The 17,116-nt window shown below is 41.2% G+C and overlaps 1 protein-coding gene across 2 annotated transcripts in view; it reads right to left on the reverse strand.

The window, feature by feature from the left end:
• Nucleotides 1-17,116, reverse strand: part of tafa5a (TAFA chemokine like family member 5a) — a 630,927-nt gene that overhangs the window by 563,950 nt on the left and 49,861 nt on the right. The window lies entirely within an intron of this gene.

Consider the following 17,116-nt stretch of genomic DNA (forward strand, 5'->3'; position numbering starts at 1 on the left):
TGCTGAATGCATGTTGCTTGTTAGCACTATTGATGACACCTTCCATCACTTTACTAAGAGTAGACAGTAGAATTGAGTGTCAGCTGATGGGACGCTAATTGGCTGGATTAGATTTAGGCTGCTTTTTATGTGCAGGAAATCCCTGAGCAATTTTCCATATTGTTAGTAGGTACCAGCATTGTAGCAACTATACAAGGGCTTAGCTAGGGGAGCAACAATTTCTGGAGCACAATTTTTCAGTAGTATTGCTGAAATGTTGTCAGGGCCCAAGGCCTTTGCAGTATCCAGTGTGTCCATCCATTTCTTGATATCACGAGGAGTGATTCAAAATGGCTGAAGACTGGTATCTGAAATGCTGGGGACCACTGCAGGAGGCTGAGTTGGATCATCTGCTCACACTTCTGGCTGAAGGTTATTGCAAATGCTTTTGACTTATTTTGTACACTAATGTGTTGGGCTCTTCCATCATTCAGGATGGAGGTATTTGTGAAGCCTCCTCCTCTATTGAGTTGTTTAATGTCCACCACTATTCTCGACTGGGCGGCAGAACTGCAGAGCTTAGATTGATCGGCTGATTATGGGAACACTTAGCTCTGTTTATCACTTGCAGCTAATGTTGTTTGGCATGCAAGTAGTCCTGTTTGGCAGCTTCACACAGTTGACACCTCATCCTCAGGTATGCCTGGTGCTCTCCTGGCATGCCATCCTGCACTCTCCACAGAACCAAGGTTGATCCCCTGGCTTGATGGTAATGGTTGTGTGGGGGATATGCTGGGCCATGAGGTTGAAAATTGTGCTGAGTATAATTCTGCTGCTGTTGATGGCCCACAGAACCTCATAAATGCCCAGTCTTAAGTTGCTAGATCTGATTGAAGTCTGCCCCTTTAGTACAGTGATAATGCCACACAACATGATGAATGGTATTCTCAACTTGAAGGCCAGGGAGCATTGCCTCCACAAGGACTGTGCGGTGGTTACTCATACCAATACAATCATGGACAGATCTATCTGCAGCGGGCAGATTGGTAAGAATGAGGCCAAGTATATTTTTCCCTCTTGTTGGTTCCCTCACCACCTGCCGGTGACCCAGTCTAGCGGCTACGTCCTTTAGGACCTGACCAGCTCTACCATTTCCATCTTTATTTTTAATTACATTTGCAATTTCCGGACATTAGTTATTTTTAAATTATTAGATAATTTCTTCTAAAACAAAGAAGGGTTTAATTAACGGCAGACTCAATTCTATTTTAAGGTTTGCCGATAATTTTGGGTTAGTTAGAATATAAGAAAAAAGAGAAAGCTGTACCGGATAAATTGCCTTTCAGATGATACTACTATATTAACTAAATAAACACCTAAAAAAAATAAATTCCTATGTTTTATTTGCTTATTCCTTTGCTGAAATTTGCTCATACATTCCTGGAACTGATCAGAGAATAATGCCTGCTGTTAGACTTGCCCTGGACTTGACAGTACGTCGCCCAGAAAGTTGCTGGAAATGCAAGATGGGTGCCCCCTACAAGGTATCAGAATGAGCAGGACAGTAGCAGGCTTTTTCTATAACCAATCAGATTGAACAATTGTGAAATAGATAGCTCACAGATCCAAATGGGGACGTGTACTTTAAAATGGGTGAATTCGATTTCAAATCAAGTGATTGGATTAATTGAGAGAGAAAAAAAATAACAGAAAGAAAAAGTACATAAAGCTTTTTATTTTAATTGCTGTTACTAACAACAATTGAAATCTGAAGAAATTACAGTTAATGTTTTTAATTTCGCCTTAAACTTCCACTCCCTCCATCACTAAGAGTGCAAATATATAAAGCTGTGTCATCAACAAGGCTTCTTCATCAACAGCTTATAAATCTATGATTTCTTAACACCTAGAGGGACAAGGGCAGCACTTGCATGGAAACACTAGCACCTGTAATGTTCCTCCCAAATCATGCACCATCCTGACTTGGAATTATACTTCTGCTCCTTCATCGTTGCAGGGTCAAAATCCTGAACTCCTTTTCTAAAAGACTACAAATGTACCTCTGCCACATAACCTCCAGCAATTCAAGAAGGCAGCTCATCACCACCTTTGCAAAGGGAATGTGGAGTGAACAATGATTGTTGGCACAGCCGATTTTGTGTACAATTAAAACAAAAGTGAACTTTTAGCACCCATGAAATAATTAAAGCTAATCATTATGTTAGAAGTGTAGAGACTTGAAATGGCTTATCGTCTGCAGAGTTTATTTGCCACCTGTTGTACAGATATAGAAAATTTCTGTTGATCGGTGCATTTACATAGGAGGCAAGGTCTTATTTTCATGAAGGTGATGATAAAATGTCACATCTCCAATCGCAATCTCTTGAGTTTAAATGTTTAATTGTTCAAATGTCCTCTGCAGTTGAGTATTTATTTATAGTAACAGAGCATCAGCCTGATAAAAATATAAGATGCTGGAGAAACTCAGCAGGCCTGGCAGCATTTGTGGAGAGAAATAAAGAGAGCTGATGTTTCGATAAGACTCTTTGGAGCAGAAGGTCAAATTGAACTTGAAATGTTTATTCCATTTTTATTTGAGATATCCAGTAAATGTACTACTTGGTTTTTATTTGAGTGTTCTATCTTTGTCTGAAAGTCAGGTGAATTGGAGTACTGTGCATACTGAGTATTGGGTGGCACTACTATCATATAAAATTGAAGAGATTTTGAACACATCTAGCAACTCAAGGTTTGACATCCATGAGGTGTTCAGTGACAGCAGAATTTGATTCAAACGCAACTTGTGGTCTCATGGCCCAGTATATTTCCTACCCTACTGTTACCATCTACCCAGGCCATCAGTTCTAGTCCAATGAAGATCACTGGAGATGGTGCCAGGAGCAGCACCCGGCATATCTTAAAATAAGGTGTCAAGCTGGTGAACTATAACACAGGACTATTCACATGCAATAACTATAGCTAAGCAGGCTTACAACCAACAGATCAGACCCAAGCTCTGCACTCCCACAACATCCACTTGTCAATGGTGCTGAACAATTAACAGTTCACTGGAAAAGCAGGCTCCATAAATATCTCTGTCCTCAATAGTGGTGGAGCCCACATATCAAAGCAAAAGATAAGACTGAAGCAATAGGATCCATGGTCAATGAGAAGTGCCAAGTAGGTTATCCATCTCAGCCTCATCTGGAGGTTGCCAGCCTCTCAGATGTCAGTCTTCAGCCAATTAAATTCACTCCATTGTAGCACACCATAAATTTAGCCCCACTATTATGAGATTCATGCCAAATGTTTTTTTTAAGTACACACGGTACCCAAATTTACCTGACTTTCAGCAAGATTGATGGATCTTGGTTTCTGTACTAATCAAGAATTATTATTTATTACAAGTAACTAGACCATAGCTGGAGGTTAATAGATATAGGTTATTGGTATATAACGCGATTAACACAAACTTGAATCATCTTATCAACTCCGCTTTCAACAAAACACACACACACACACACAAACAAATCAGGAAAATAGATTATTAGGAGAGGTCAGAAAACAGATCAGTGATCTTTGCTTCCTGGTTCCAATATTAAGATGATACTGGTTCGGCTGGTCAGACCCATAATTGTTCAGATGTCTTTTTTCTGAAAGCTTTCACTGGTTTGTTAAGAAACACAGAATGATTGATTCACTTGGAAAATGTCTCTGATTTATGAATTCAAAAGACAGGGCTCACAGCAATTGCTGCAGTGCAGGGAACTGGTTTTCTTCAGGTTCAAGCTGCGGTTTTGATTGCAGAAAATATGCAGTCCCTGGGCCAGGAGATGTTCTGCACACTTCTTAGCATTGCACTCTCTGTGTCTCTGTAACTCTAAGCCAAACAAGAACCAATCGCACTGTTGATGGTAAATAAGAGCTCCCTGTCATTGATAAATGTCACTAGTCCACAGACCAATCATCTTCTTGTTGTCAACCAAGAGCTGTACCAGTTCAATGCCTTGACGTTAGATTGTCTGCAGGCTGAACTTCAATTACTGTTTGTTCAAACAATTGTTTACAATGATTGCCATGGGTGTCATGTTACTTGCTTTACAAAACAAATATCACCCTTACAACATATTAGTTTCCAAAATGGTTCTTTCTCGTTTCAGTCCACAGTTTTAAAAAAACACTCTTTTCATACCAAACTCAAAAAGGGGAGAGAGGGTGATTCCCCTTTTCATTAATCAGACTGCTTTGAAAAGTTAAAAATCACACAACACCAGGTTATATTGGAACAGGTTTAATTGGAAGCATTAGCTTTCAGAGCACTGCTCCTTCATCAGGTGGTTGTGCAGTACACAATTGTAAGACACAGAATTTATAACAAAAGTTTACAGTGAGATGTAGCTGAAATTATACATTGAAAAATACCTTGATTGTTTGTTAAGTCTCTCATCTGTTAGAATGACCATGTTAGTTTCACTTCTTTCATATGTAAATCACAAAATCTTTTTTAAAAGTTTCATTCTCAGGTTAACTTTAACAAGTGGTGTCAGCCCAGATAATGTGTTGAAGGTGGTCGCCCTCGGTGTGCTGTTGTCTGTGCCATAGTGTTTAGACTAATTCTAATCTAAAAAATGGGTTATCAGAATCTTACATGGATTCCTGCAGTTTTTGAGCAAAGTACAATGTAACTCTGCAAGTACACATTCACCCCACAAACATATTTGTGTATGTGTGCATTTGTGTGTGTGTGTGTTTGCATGTGAGTGTAAAGGGGTCTAAGTCTGTGAGAGGGTGCATGTGTGAGTGTGAGAGTGTGTGTGTCTGTAGGAGTGTGTGTGAGTGTCTCTATGTGCATGTCTGCGTATAGGAGTGCCTGTGTGTGTGTATAGGAGTGGCTGTGTGTGTGTGTGTATAGTGCAATGGTGGTCACCTGTAGTGTGACATAAACCCAAGGTCGCGGTTGAGGCCCTCCCTATGGGTAACGACACTCTCACCGACACTCTCACAGACACTCACAACCCCCCACCCCAGACACACACACACAAACATGTTTGTGGGGTGAATTTGTACTTGCAGTGTTATATAATATTTTGCTCAAAATTGCATGAATCCAGTAACACTCTGTTAACTCATTTTTTAGTTTAGAATCAGTCTAAGTATTATGGCACAGACAGCAGTGCACAGAGGGCGACCACCTTCAACACATTATCTGGGCTGACACCAATTGTTAAAGATAACCTGAGAATTGTAAACATATGGCTTAGTGCGAGGCATTCAGAAGCCTTTAATGATATATTTGTTTTGCGCGCAAGAGGAGGTCATGTGGAGACTGTTTCGCGCGCAAGAGGAGGTCACGTGGAGACTGTTTCGCGGGCAGAAGGAGGTCACATGGGGTCAGATATCCGGGAATGCGAGAAGGCGGAGAATGGAGTCAGATCAACAGCCAATCAGAAGACAATCCCACCTCAGTGATTGCATGACGTTCTGTACTGTATAAAAGACTGGGTCAGGGACAGGAATAGGTCGGGCTTCGTGAACTGACACACTTTGCTGTTTGTCAGGGAAGGGAAGACCTAGACCCAGAGCTCTGTATACTTTATCCACTTACTGCTAAAATAAACTAAGAGTTTGAGACCGAATATCTTCTCCTATTGCTTCATTGAAAGAACACGCAGGACTCGGCTCACACATAGAGGAAAGTAAGCTGGTAGATTGAGCCCAAGTCCAACAGAATGTAACTTTTAAAAAAAGGTTTTGTGATTTACATATTAAAGAAGTGAAACTAACATGGTCATTCTAACAGATAAGAGACTTAACAAATAATCAAGGTATTTTTCAATGTCTAATTTCAGTTACATCACACTGTAAACTTTTGTTATAAGTTCTGTGTCTTACAATTGTGTACTCCACAACCACCTGATGAAGGAGCAGTGCTCTGAAAGCTCGTGCTTCCAATTAAACCTGTTGGACTATAACCTGGTGTTGTGTGATTTTTAATTTTGTACACCCCAGTCCAACACCGGCATCTCCAAACCATATTTTGAAAAGGTCCAGCAGTCATAGCAAGCTCAGAGTCAATGTGAATCTGGGGTAAAATGTTGTGCTGGTTGGAATCATTCCTTACACAAAGAAAGATGGTTGTGGTTCTCCAAGGCCAGTCATCCCAGCTCTAGCACATCTCTGCAGCAGTTCCTCGGGTTAGTGTTTTCGGACCAACGATCTACAGCTGCTTCATCAATGACCTTTCCTCCATACAAACTGACAAACAAGGAACAAGCCCTTTGAGCCCACTCCATCATTCAATAAGATCATTTTTAACCTCAACTCTATATTTCTACACACACACAAAGGTAATAGGGTTGAATTCTTTTTCTGATATTTGTAATAAGACCATTTAAAATAATTCTTCTATAATGTAAAATAGTCTATTTTTACTCTTTTGATGTGTAATGAATTTTGACATTCTTTGTTAAAAGTACAGCCTCATGCAAATATGTTGAGTGACTGACCTCCACAGTGACCAAATTACAAAAATAAAATCTGCAGTCTATTGCTTCAATCAAAATGGAATCCAACCATTGCTTTTTGAAATTCTGCACATGTAACTCACTTCCTTATTTCCCCAAAGCCGGTCCACCACCTAATCTGAGTGTAATGTAATATTGACTGGATGGTTGCAGCTCCAATAATGTTCAAAAAGTTTTCCACCATCCAGAACAAAAGTATACTTGTTTGGCACCCCGTATATCACTTGCACATTCACTATGGACACACTCAATGCTGAAGAAAGCAAGCTGCATTAAAAGCAAATAAAATGAGAGTGTTTGTTACATAAAACAGCAATGGAATTTGTTTCTTTCAAATGCTCACTGACAGACATCTTTAATGAAATACCAAACGTGCTTATGAAATTGCCATCAAAATATTCATAAATATATTTCACATTCACTATACTGAACCAAGAAAGCACATTTCTCCCTGAGTTACCAATTTACCCATGTAAAAGATACAGTGTTTTGATATCTATTGTGCATATTTTTAATGATGTAGATAATTATAAGGAGAAAAAAAATACATTTCTACATTTGTAAGTGGAATCCAAGAGGAAAATATAATGTTACCTTCAATTGAATAAAACTTTTTATGCACTTATTCATGATCTAGTTTTCATATTTTAAGTGAAAAGAATAGCCACACATTAAGTTATAGGAAGGGAGAAATATTCGCATACATGGGTTAACTCTGGGAGAAGTAGGAGAGGTAGGCAGGTAGCGCAGGAGTCTTCTGTGGTTATTCCCATTTCAAACAAGTATGCTGTTTTGAAAAATGTACAGGGTGATGAATGCTCTGAGGAATGTAGCATGAACAGCCAAGTTTCTGGGTATTGAGACTGGCTCTAACACAATGAGAGGTATATCGGGGTCCAAGAGATCGATTGTGTTCGGGAACTCTCCAGTCTGAGGCACAGACAGACGTTTCTGTGGCCAGCAGCGAAAAATCAGAATGGTGTGATGCCTCCCTGGTGCCAGGATCAAGGAACTTCAGAGACAGTGCAGAATGTTCTCAAAGGGAACAGGGCACAGCAGGAGGTCGTTGTACACATTGGATCCAATGACATAGGAAGGGAAAAGGACGAGATTCTGAAGGCAGAGTACAGAGAGTTAGGCAGGAATTTAAAAAGGAGAACCTCAAGAGCAGTAATATCTGGATTACTCCTGGCGTTACAAGCTAGTGAGGGTAGGATAAGGAGGATCGAGCAGATGAATGCATGGCTGAGGAGCTGGCATATGGGAGAAGGATTCACGTTTTTGGATCATTGAAATCTCTTCTGGGATAGAAGTGATCTGTACAAGAAAGACGGATTGCACCTAAATTGGAAGGGTCAAATATACTGGCAAGGAGATTTGGTGGAGCTGCTCGGGAGGAATTAAACTAGTAAGGTGGGGAGGGGGGGACTCCAGGGAGACAGTAAGGAAAGAGATCGATCTGAGACTGGTACAGTTGGGAAAGGGAGCAAGTCAAACACTCAGGACAGATAGGGACAAAACAGAAAACAAGGTAGGACTGATAAATTAAACTGTATTTATTTCAATGCAAGAAGCTGAAACAGGGAAGGAAGATGAACTCAGGGCATGATTAGGAACATGGGATATCATAGCAACTACAGAAACACGGTTCAGAGATGGACAGGACTGGGGGCTTAATGTTCCAGGATACAAATGTTCCTGAAAGGACAAAAAGTGAGGCAAGAGGGGAGGGGGACCAGTGTTTTTGATAAGGGATAGCATTACAACTGTACTGAGAGTGAATATTCCTGGAAATACATCCAAGGAAATTATTTGGGTGGAACTGAGGAATAAGAAAGGGATGATCACCTTATTGGGATTGTATTATAGACCCCCTAATAGACAGCAGGAAATTGAGAAACAAGTTTGTGAGGAGATCTCAGTTATCTGTAAGAATAATAGGGTGGTCATGGTAGGGGATTTCAACTTTCCAAACATAGTGCCATAGTGTTAAGGGTTTAGATGGAGAGGAATTTGTTAAGTGTGTACAAGAAAATGTTCTGATTCAGTATGTGGATGTACCTATTAGAGAAGGTGCAAAACTTGACCTCCTCTTGGGAAATAAGGCAAGGTAGGTGACTGAGGTGTGGAGAGCACTTTGGGGTCAGCGACCATAATTCTATTTGTTTTAAAATAGTGATGGAAAAGGATAGACCAGATTTAAAAGTTGAAGTTCTAAATTGGAAGGAGGCTAATTTTGGCGCTATTAAGCAAGAACTTTCAAAAGCTGATTGGGGGCAAATGTTTGCAGGTAAAGGGACAGCTGGAAAATGGGAAGCATTCAGAAATGAGATAACGAGGGTCCAGAGACAGTATATCCTGTTAGGGTGAAAGGAAAGGCTGGTAGGTATAGGGAATGCTGGATGACTAAAGAAATTGAGGGTTTGGTTAAAAAAAAAGGAAGCATATGTCAGGATAGACAGGATAGATTGAGTGAATCTTCAGTGGAGTATAAAGGTAGTAGAAGTATACTTAAGAGGGAGATCAGGAGGACAAAAAGGGGACATGGGTAGCTTTGACAAATAGAATTAAGGAGAATCCAAAGGGTTTTTACAAATACATTAAGGATAAAAGGATAATGAGGGAGAGAATAGGGCCCATTAAAAATCAGCAAGGCAGCATTTGTGTGGAGCCTCAGGAGATGGGGGAGATTCTAAGTGAGTATTTTGCATCAGTGTTTACTGTGGAGAAGGACAGGGAAGATATAGAATATAGGGAAATAGATGGTGATATCTTGAAAAATGTCCTTATTACAGAGGATGAAGTGCTGGATGTCTTGAAAAGCATAAAAGTGGATAAATCCCCAGGACCTGATCAGGTGTACCCTAGAACTCTGTGGGAAGCTAGGGAAGTGATTGCTGGGACCCTTGCTGAGATATTTGTATCATCGATAGTCACAGGTAAAGTGCCAGAAGACTGGAGGTTGGCTAACATGGTGCCACTGTTTAAGAAGGGTGGTAAGGACAAGCCAGGGAATTATAGACCGGTGAGCCTGACATCAGTGGTAGGCAAGTTGTTGGAGGAAATTATGAGACAGGGTGTACATATATTTGGAAAGGCAAGGACTGGTTAGGAACAGTCAACATGGTTTTGTGCATGGGAAATCATGTCTTACAAACTTGATTGAGTTTTTGAAAAAGTAACAAAGAGGATTGATGAGGGCAGAGTTGTGAACATGAACTATATGGACTTCAGTAAGGCTTTCAACAAGGTTCCTCATGGGAGACTGGTTAGCAAGATTAGATCTCATGGAATACAGGGAGAACTTGCCATTTGGGCACTGAACTGGCTCAAAAGTAGAAGACAGAGGGTAGGTTACTTTTCAGACCGGAGGCCTCTGACCAGTGGAGTGCCACCAGGATCGGTGCTGGGTCCACTACTTTTCATCATTTATATAAATGATTTGGATGTGAGCATGAGATATAGTTAGTAAGTTTGCAGATGACACCAAAATTGGAGGTGTAGTGGACAGCAAAGAAGGATACCTCAGATTACAATGAGATCTTGATCAGATGAGCCAATGGGCTGAGAAGTGGCAGATGGAGTTTAATTTAGATAAATGTGAGGTGCTGCATTTTGGGAAAGCAAATCTTAGCAGGACTTGCGCACTTAATGGTAAGGTGCTAGAAAGTGTTGCTGAACAAAGAGATCTTGGAGTGCAGCTTCATAGCTCCTTGAAAGTGAAGTCGCAGTTAGATAGGATAATGAAGAAGGCATTTGGTATGCTTTCCTTTATTGGTCAGAGTATTTAATCTGGGAATTGGGAGGTCATGTTGTTGCTGTACAGGACATTGGCTAGACCATTTTTGGAATATTGTATGCAATTCTGGTCTCCTTCCTATCAGAAGGATGTTGTGAAACTTGAAAGCGTTCAGAAAACATTTACAAGAATGTTGCCAGGGTTGGAGGATTTGAGCTATAGGGAGAGGCTGAACAGGCTGGGGCTGTTTTCCCTGGAGCATCGGAGGTTGAGGGGTGACCTTATAGAGATTTATAAAATCATGAGGGGCATGGATAGGATGGACAAAGTCTTTTCCCTGGGGTGGGGGAGTCCAGAACTAGACGGCATAGGTTTTGGATGAGAGGGGAAAGATATAAAAGAGACCTAAGGGGCAATTTTTTCACAAAAGAGGGTGGTATGTGTATGGAATGATCTGCCAGAGAAAATGGTAGAGGCTGGTACAATTGCAACAGTTAAAAGACATCTGGATGTTTATATGAATAGGAAGGGTTTGGAGGATAAGGACCGGGTGCTGGCAAGTGAGACTAGATTAGGTTGGGATATCTGATCGGCATGGATGAGTTGGACCGAAGGGTCTGTTTCCATGCTGTGGTTCTCTATGACTCTATGACTCTCAGTTAAAATCCCACTATCAGAACTCTGACATTTTTACCATTATCATTAATGCATAAATGAAATTTGTTGCATGATTTTGCCCAAAGTTTATAATAATATTTCTTCTTACTTCAACATTATGTATGATCTTATTATCTAGATTCACTTGCTTAAAATGCAAGTTTTGAACATTGCTTCCTGTGTTCTGCCAATGCCCATAGTGCAGGACCCTATAAATTAGTTACAATCACTGGATTTAGGGCTGAACAGGGAACTATTATAATGCAACTGGAAAGACATTATAAATTCAAGCACATGCACCCACTGTATGGACTGGACTAGAAGAAACTCTTGGCCCTTCACTCGCAGACACAGTGTACAGTTACTCACAACCTACCTCAGCCTTGCATTGCCTTGCTTTTATACTCATTGCCCCCTCAGCCAGAGATACTGGATAGTTACTGTATGCACGCTGTCTTTAAGGAGAAAGTGAGGACTGCAGATGCTGGAGTACCAGAGTTGAAAAATATGATGCTGGAAAAACACAGCAGGTCAGGCAGCATCTGAGGAGCAGGAGAATCAACGTTTCGGGCGTAAGCCCTTCTACAGGAATGAGGAAGATGTGCCAAGCAGGCTAAGATAAAAGGTAGGGAGGAGGGACTTGGGGGAGGGGCGTTGGGAATGTGATAGGTGGAAGGAGGTTAAGGTGAGGGTGATAGGCCAGAGAGGGGGTGGGGGCGGAGAGGTCGGGAAGAAGATTGCAGGTCAAGAAGGCGGTGCTGAGTCTGAGGGTTGGGACTGAGATAAGGTGAGGGGAGGGGAAATGAGGAAGCTGGAAAAATCTGCATTCATCCCTGGTGGTTGGAGGGTTCCTAGGCGGAAGATGAGGCGCTCTTCCTCCAGGCGACGTGTTGCCATGGTCTGGCGATGAAGGAGGCCAAGGACCTACATGTCCTTGGCGGAGTGGGAGGGGGAGTTAAAGTGTTCAGTCACAGGACCAACCAACCCAACCGTCCCATGGCTGAACACTTTAACTCCCCCTCCCACTTCACCAAGGACATGCAGTTCCTTGGCCTCCTTCATCGCCAGACCATGGCAACACGACACCTGGAGGAAGAGCGCCTCATCTTCCGCCTAGGAACCCTCCAACCACAAGGGATAAATGCAGATTTCTCCTCATTTCCCCTTCCCCCACCTTATCTCAGTCCCAACCCTCAGACTCAGCACCGCCTTCTTGACCTGCAATCTTCTTCCCGACCTCTCCACCCCCACCCCCTCTCCGGCATATCACCCTCATCTAAGCCACCTTCCCAACACCCCTCCCCCAAGTCCCTCCTCCCTACCTTTTATCTTAGCCTGCTTGGCACGCCTTCCTCATTCCTGAAGAAGGGCTTATGTCTGAAACGTTGATTCTCCTGCTCCACGGATGCTGCCTGGCCTGTTGTGTTTTTCCAGCACCACATTTTTCAACACTGTCTTTAAGTGCCATTTAGACTGACACAAGCCAGGACGCAGTTATCAGCAGGCCTCAATCCAGTCAGCCTTTGTTCAGGTCCAAGCTCAGCTTGGAGCAGTCAGAATCATGATCCACTACTCACAAGAGGTGAGAAGCCGAAAGACAGATGGCACACCACAGTCTACACTCTTTCTATACTACTGCGAGATTCTAGAATAAGACAGACAGGTATTATGGGAGATCAAAGTGTGTGGCACAAGCATTATCATTGTTACAGGTGTGGAGTTTTCCCAAATGAGTGATGGGTAGCGCTGATGGCATGCAGGGATAGTGATGTCACAGGCTGAGGTGAGTGAGGTTAGTGATGGAAGATGCTGCAAGAATTAGTGAAAGGAGAAAAGCAAGAGATTTGCTAGGAGGTAGATGAGGTAGCAGAAATAGGGTGAGTGTCAGGTATCAGAGAGAAGATAGTGGCAGTAACTTTTACAGTGGAGAAGGACATTGACCTTTTCCCACAATGCTGGTCATTGCCCCCAGACAGTTGAGACTGTTGTAACCTGGGTGACATGGTCTGGTGTGCTGGTCACCACTGCTCATCTTGGGGAAAGAGAATGTTTGACCTGTACACCACTCTGTCAGGAAGGAGTCCCGGAACCATGGGGGCATTGTTTCCCCCATCTGCCTCAGCCAGAACAGAAGTCAGGAATTATGTACTTAGCCAACAAACTAAGATTCAGCCTGTAATATTTTTAATTGTGCAATAGCAAGGTGAAGAGAACATATCACAGATTAGGTGTTATATCTAAGAACAGAAAAAAAGCTTAAACACTAAAAAGTTTGAATGCATCTTGACTTTTAAAATTTAAACTTGAGAAATTTCATCCCATGGTTTACAAGATTTAGAAAAATTGAGATTTTTGAAAGTTCTGTGAATGTAAGTACAAACAATCTGGAATAAGTTTAAAACTCACATGTATGGTGAATACTTGGAAAGCAGAATGTGTTTTCAGTATTTATATGTTGATTCTCACTCAGTAAAGTTGCATCATATATGCTACTCTTAGTGCATATATCCTATCATATATGCTACTCTTAGTGCAGAATGATCACATTGTGGATGGTACACTTGTCAATGCTGCAGATCATGTTTGTTACTACCAACAAAACACCCAAAGGCTTTTTCTTTATATGTTATGTGAAACAAAGTTAGGGAATGTTTTCAAGTCAATAATCCCATTACATGCACTTGACTGCCTTCTATAAATATACAAGACAATTTGAACCTTTCATCATAGTCAATCACTCACTGACAAATAAGATTGTCCACCTCGGGACATTTGTGTCAGCGTTCATGGGTGACAAGACTTTGTGTGTCTGTTAAGCCTCATCCTCGATCTGCATTTCTGGTGCCACATTTGGCAGTTGGTTCCAGGAAGTGGAATTAGTTCTTGTACTCAAGATCATTGGCATTCCTTTTCCTCTTGTTCCTTTGCCGTACGTCCTCTTGCTGAGAGGTGTTCTCAAAGAATTCGGTCCCTTCATACAGGAGCTTCCTCCAAGAGAGTTTCTTCTGAATGACTGTCTCCCATGCATTGACATCTATGCTGCATTTCTTGAGAGGTGAATCTTTGAAATGCTTCCTTCGTTCTTCTATCATTCAAGTGCCTTCCATGAGTTGGGAGTAGTAGGTTTACTTTGGAGTCAGAACTCAGGCATCCAAACTACATGTCCAGGCCAGCAGATGATGATCATGGCCTCGATGTTGCTACTATTAGCTGCATGGAGCATGCTAATTTTAGTATTATATTGAAAATCACTCTGATCTGCCAAAGATGTTTAATAGACTCTATCAGACAAGGTTGGATCTTGAATTTGACAACTTCAGAAGAACAATTTGAACTAATCTCTGTTCTTCACCTCACTTTGACATCAAAATTAGATTCCCTACAGTGTGGAAACATGCCCTTCTGCCCAACAAGTCCATACCGATCCTCCAGAGAGTAACCTACCCAGACCCATTTCCCTCTGACTAATGCACCTAACACTATGGGCAATTTAGCACAGCCAACTCACCTGACCTGCATATCTTGGACTGTGGGAGGAAACCAGAGCAAACCCACCCAGACATGGGGAGAACGTGCAAACCCCACACAGACAGTCACCCGAGACTGGAATTGAACCTGGGACCCTGGTGCTGTGAGGCAACAGTGCTAACCACTGAGCCACCGCACCATACCCAAGCCTTGATATCCTGCACACTGTGGGAAATGAACTTTCTCTTGTTTAAATCTATATTTTGTCCAGAAATCCTGATTCAGTCGGAGTTAGCATGACATCAAATATGGCCTTTTCTATCAGACTTCTGTCAAAGTGGCTTTTATCATGTTTGACTTTTAATAGAAAACAACAATAAAACTCTTTAAGAGCCAGAATATTGGACCAGGGAATTATCCAAAGACTATCTGATGAAAAGGCCAAGTATAGATGGGTCAATATCATGTCACACATCTAATCTATGCTAAGTTTAATAATAAAGCATCAACAGGGTTTAATGGCTGCAAAATATGCAGGAACTATAAAGCTGTGAACATGTCAGGGTGGCAGATTTCATAAAAATGAGAGATTTGATTTGTGGCCCTTTAACGTCTACAGGAATTACCAAGCAAGTTTGGTTTCATGTGCATGTGTTGTGTGTCAACATCAGGCCGGCCTTCAAAAGGAGAGACAAAGAGCTAATATATTTATGGGACATAAAGAGTTACTGGCCTCATTTATGTGAATGTGAAGAGTTATCGGTCACTTTAATGAGGATGTAAAGAGTTATTATGGAGATTTATAAGAATGTGAATGGGTATGTGGAAGGTTTATGATTGTAAGAAAGGAACATTGTCAGGTTGGTTTCAAGGATGTGAAGTGTTACCTGGCAGCTTTACACTGATGTAAAAGATCATCCTGGCAGGTTTGTGGAGGTGTGAACAGTTATCACGTAAGCAATAATCGAGAACACGAGGATGCAATTGAGTGTAATATTGATTTTCTTTCTATTCCAACTAATTTTTGTATGTAGGCATTAATTTCAAAGTTGCCACAATTTTTTGTTAGCAAAAGAAAATAACTATATCTTAAATTAGGTAGAAAAGAAAACAAAATAACAAGTCAGCCCAGGAAGGTCATTCTTTTAAGTAGAAGACCAATATTCCTCAGCAGGGAAACATTTTCTTGTGATTTTGAGATAATCCTACCAAAGAGAGACTGTCCTTCTCAGCAGCAAAATAACCATTATCACAGCACGGAGACAGTTCCATTGTTAAATCCCTGCTGCAAAGTCTACTCCTTTTTAAAAGCATTCAATAGCGCAGAAAATGGATCAAATTGCACACAATCTGTGGCTTGGTTTGAATCGCACAATAATGATCTCTACAAAAAATTAAGTTAAGACTTGCATTCATATAACATCTTTCAAGATCTTATGGCACCTTATTTGCGAAAGTACTCTTTTGAGGTGCAATGATTGTAGTAATAAATGTATGAAATGCACTGCCAATTTACACACAGCACGGTCACACAAATAGCAATACTACTGAAGAAATAAGCATTAGCTGAGTGTTCAGGATGAAATGCTCAGCTCTTCACTGATGCCATGGATTCTTTTTGTCCATTACAGATAGCAGATAATGTCCTAATTTACTGTCTCATCTGAAAGTCATCATTTCTGCACATTCAATGCTGCACATTCACTTTATTGCATTGAAGTGCTGGTCTCAATTTTATGTTCATTTCCAAAGCCATGATATTCAATAAGGCCCACATTGCTGCAGGGATCATGATGTAGGACCGACACACATCTGTTGCTTCCATTGTAGGAAGCACAAAAACATTATGCAGTCTGTTCATTTACAAGATTCGTTGCCAATGTTAAACATATCATCCAGTGGCTGAATGCCTGAGCAGGGGACACAAATCCTAAGAGGCTAGTTTGAGTTCAAGCCAATGTGTGGTATTTAAAACCAGTCTATACCATTTAAATAGGATGTGTGTTTTGACTGAAGCAGATATTAGAAGAATTGCTTGTGGGTAAAAAAAAAAGAGGGTGAGCAGGAAGAAGAATAACTATGGAGCAATATCAAAGAGTTCCAAGGTTCTCCAATGTAACATAAAAGACCTTGGCACAGAACCTGAATAAAAAGAGAGCTCCTTAATCCACAGGGAACTAGGAGAACCTCCAGATGGACACTGCACTAACACCAGAACCAGACGAGGTGTCACGGTCAATGGTAACAGTGTAGAAGTTTCCAGACAAGTGAGGTAGTGTGTAGTTTTGGTTGAAGTTCATTGCAGAACTGACGAAAAGGCAGTGCTCAGAATTTCCAAGGAGATAGTAAAGGCAGCAGTCGCATGTTAAGGCCATGAGATAGCAACAGAAGAGTTAATTTTACAACATGAGCAACACAAGGGGCTATATCCTTAGAAATTCTGAGCAGTGCTGTACTGTCAGCTCTTCAATGAACTTTAGCAAAATCTAAACATAGGCTCACTTGCCTGGAAACTTGTATAAAATTGGTTTGATTTATTAATTTCATAATTTAAAAATAGAAAGCAAAAGATAATGTTCTGCAGATAAGGACTGCAGGATATGGATACAGTACAGAAACTACTTTAATGACTTCACTCACAAGTGTTCAAGGTCAGATCTCTCACCCCATGCCTCACCACTTCCTGTTGAATTCACAGACCTTAAGCAGCAGTGCAAAGCTCCAAACAATTTCCATAATTCAGCAACAG

This window comes from Chiloscyllium plagiosum, unplaced genomic scaffold, assembly GCF_037043375.1.
Source record: "Chiloscyllium plagiosum isolate Xiang-an unplaced genomic scaffold, Cpla_swu_hap1 HiC_scaffold_23, whole genome shotgun sequence".
NCBI classification, from domain to species: domain Eukaryota; kingdom Metazoa; phylum Chordata; class Chondrichthyes; order Orectolobiformes; family Hemiscylliidae; genus Chiloscyllium; species Chiloscyllium plagiosum.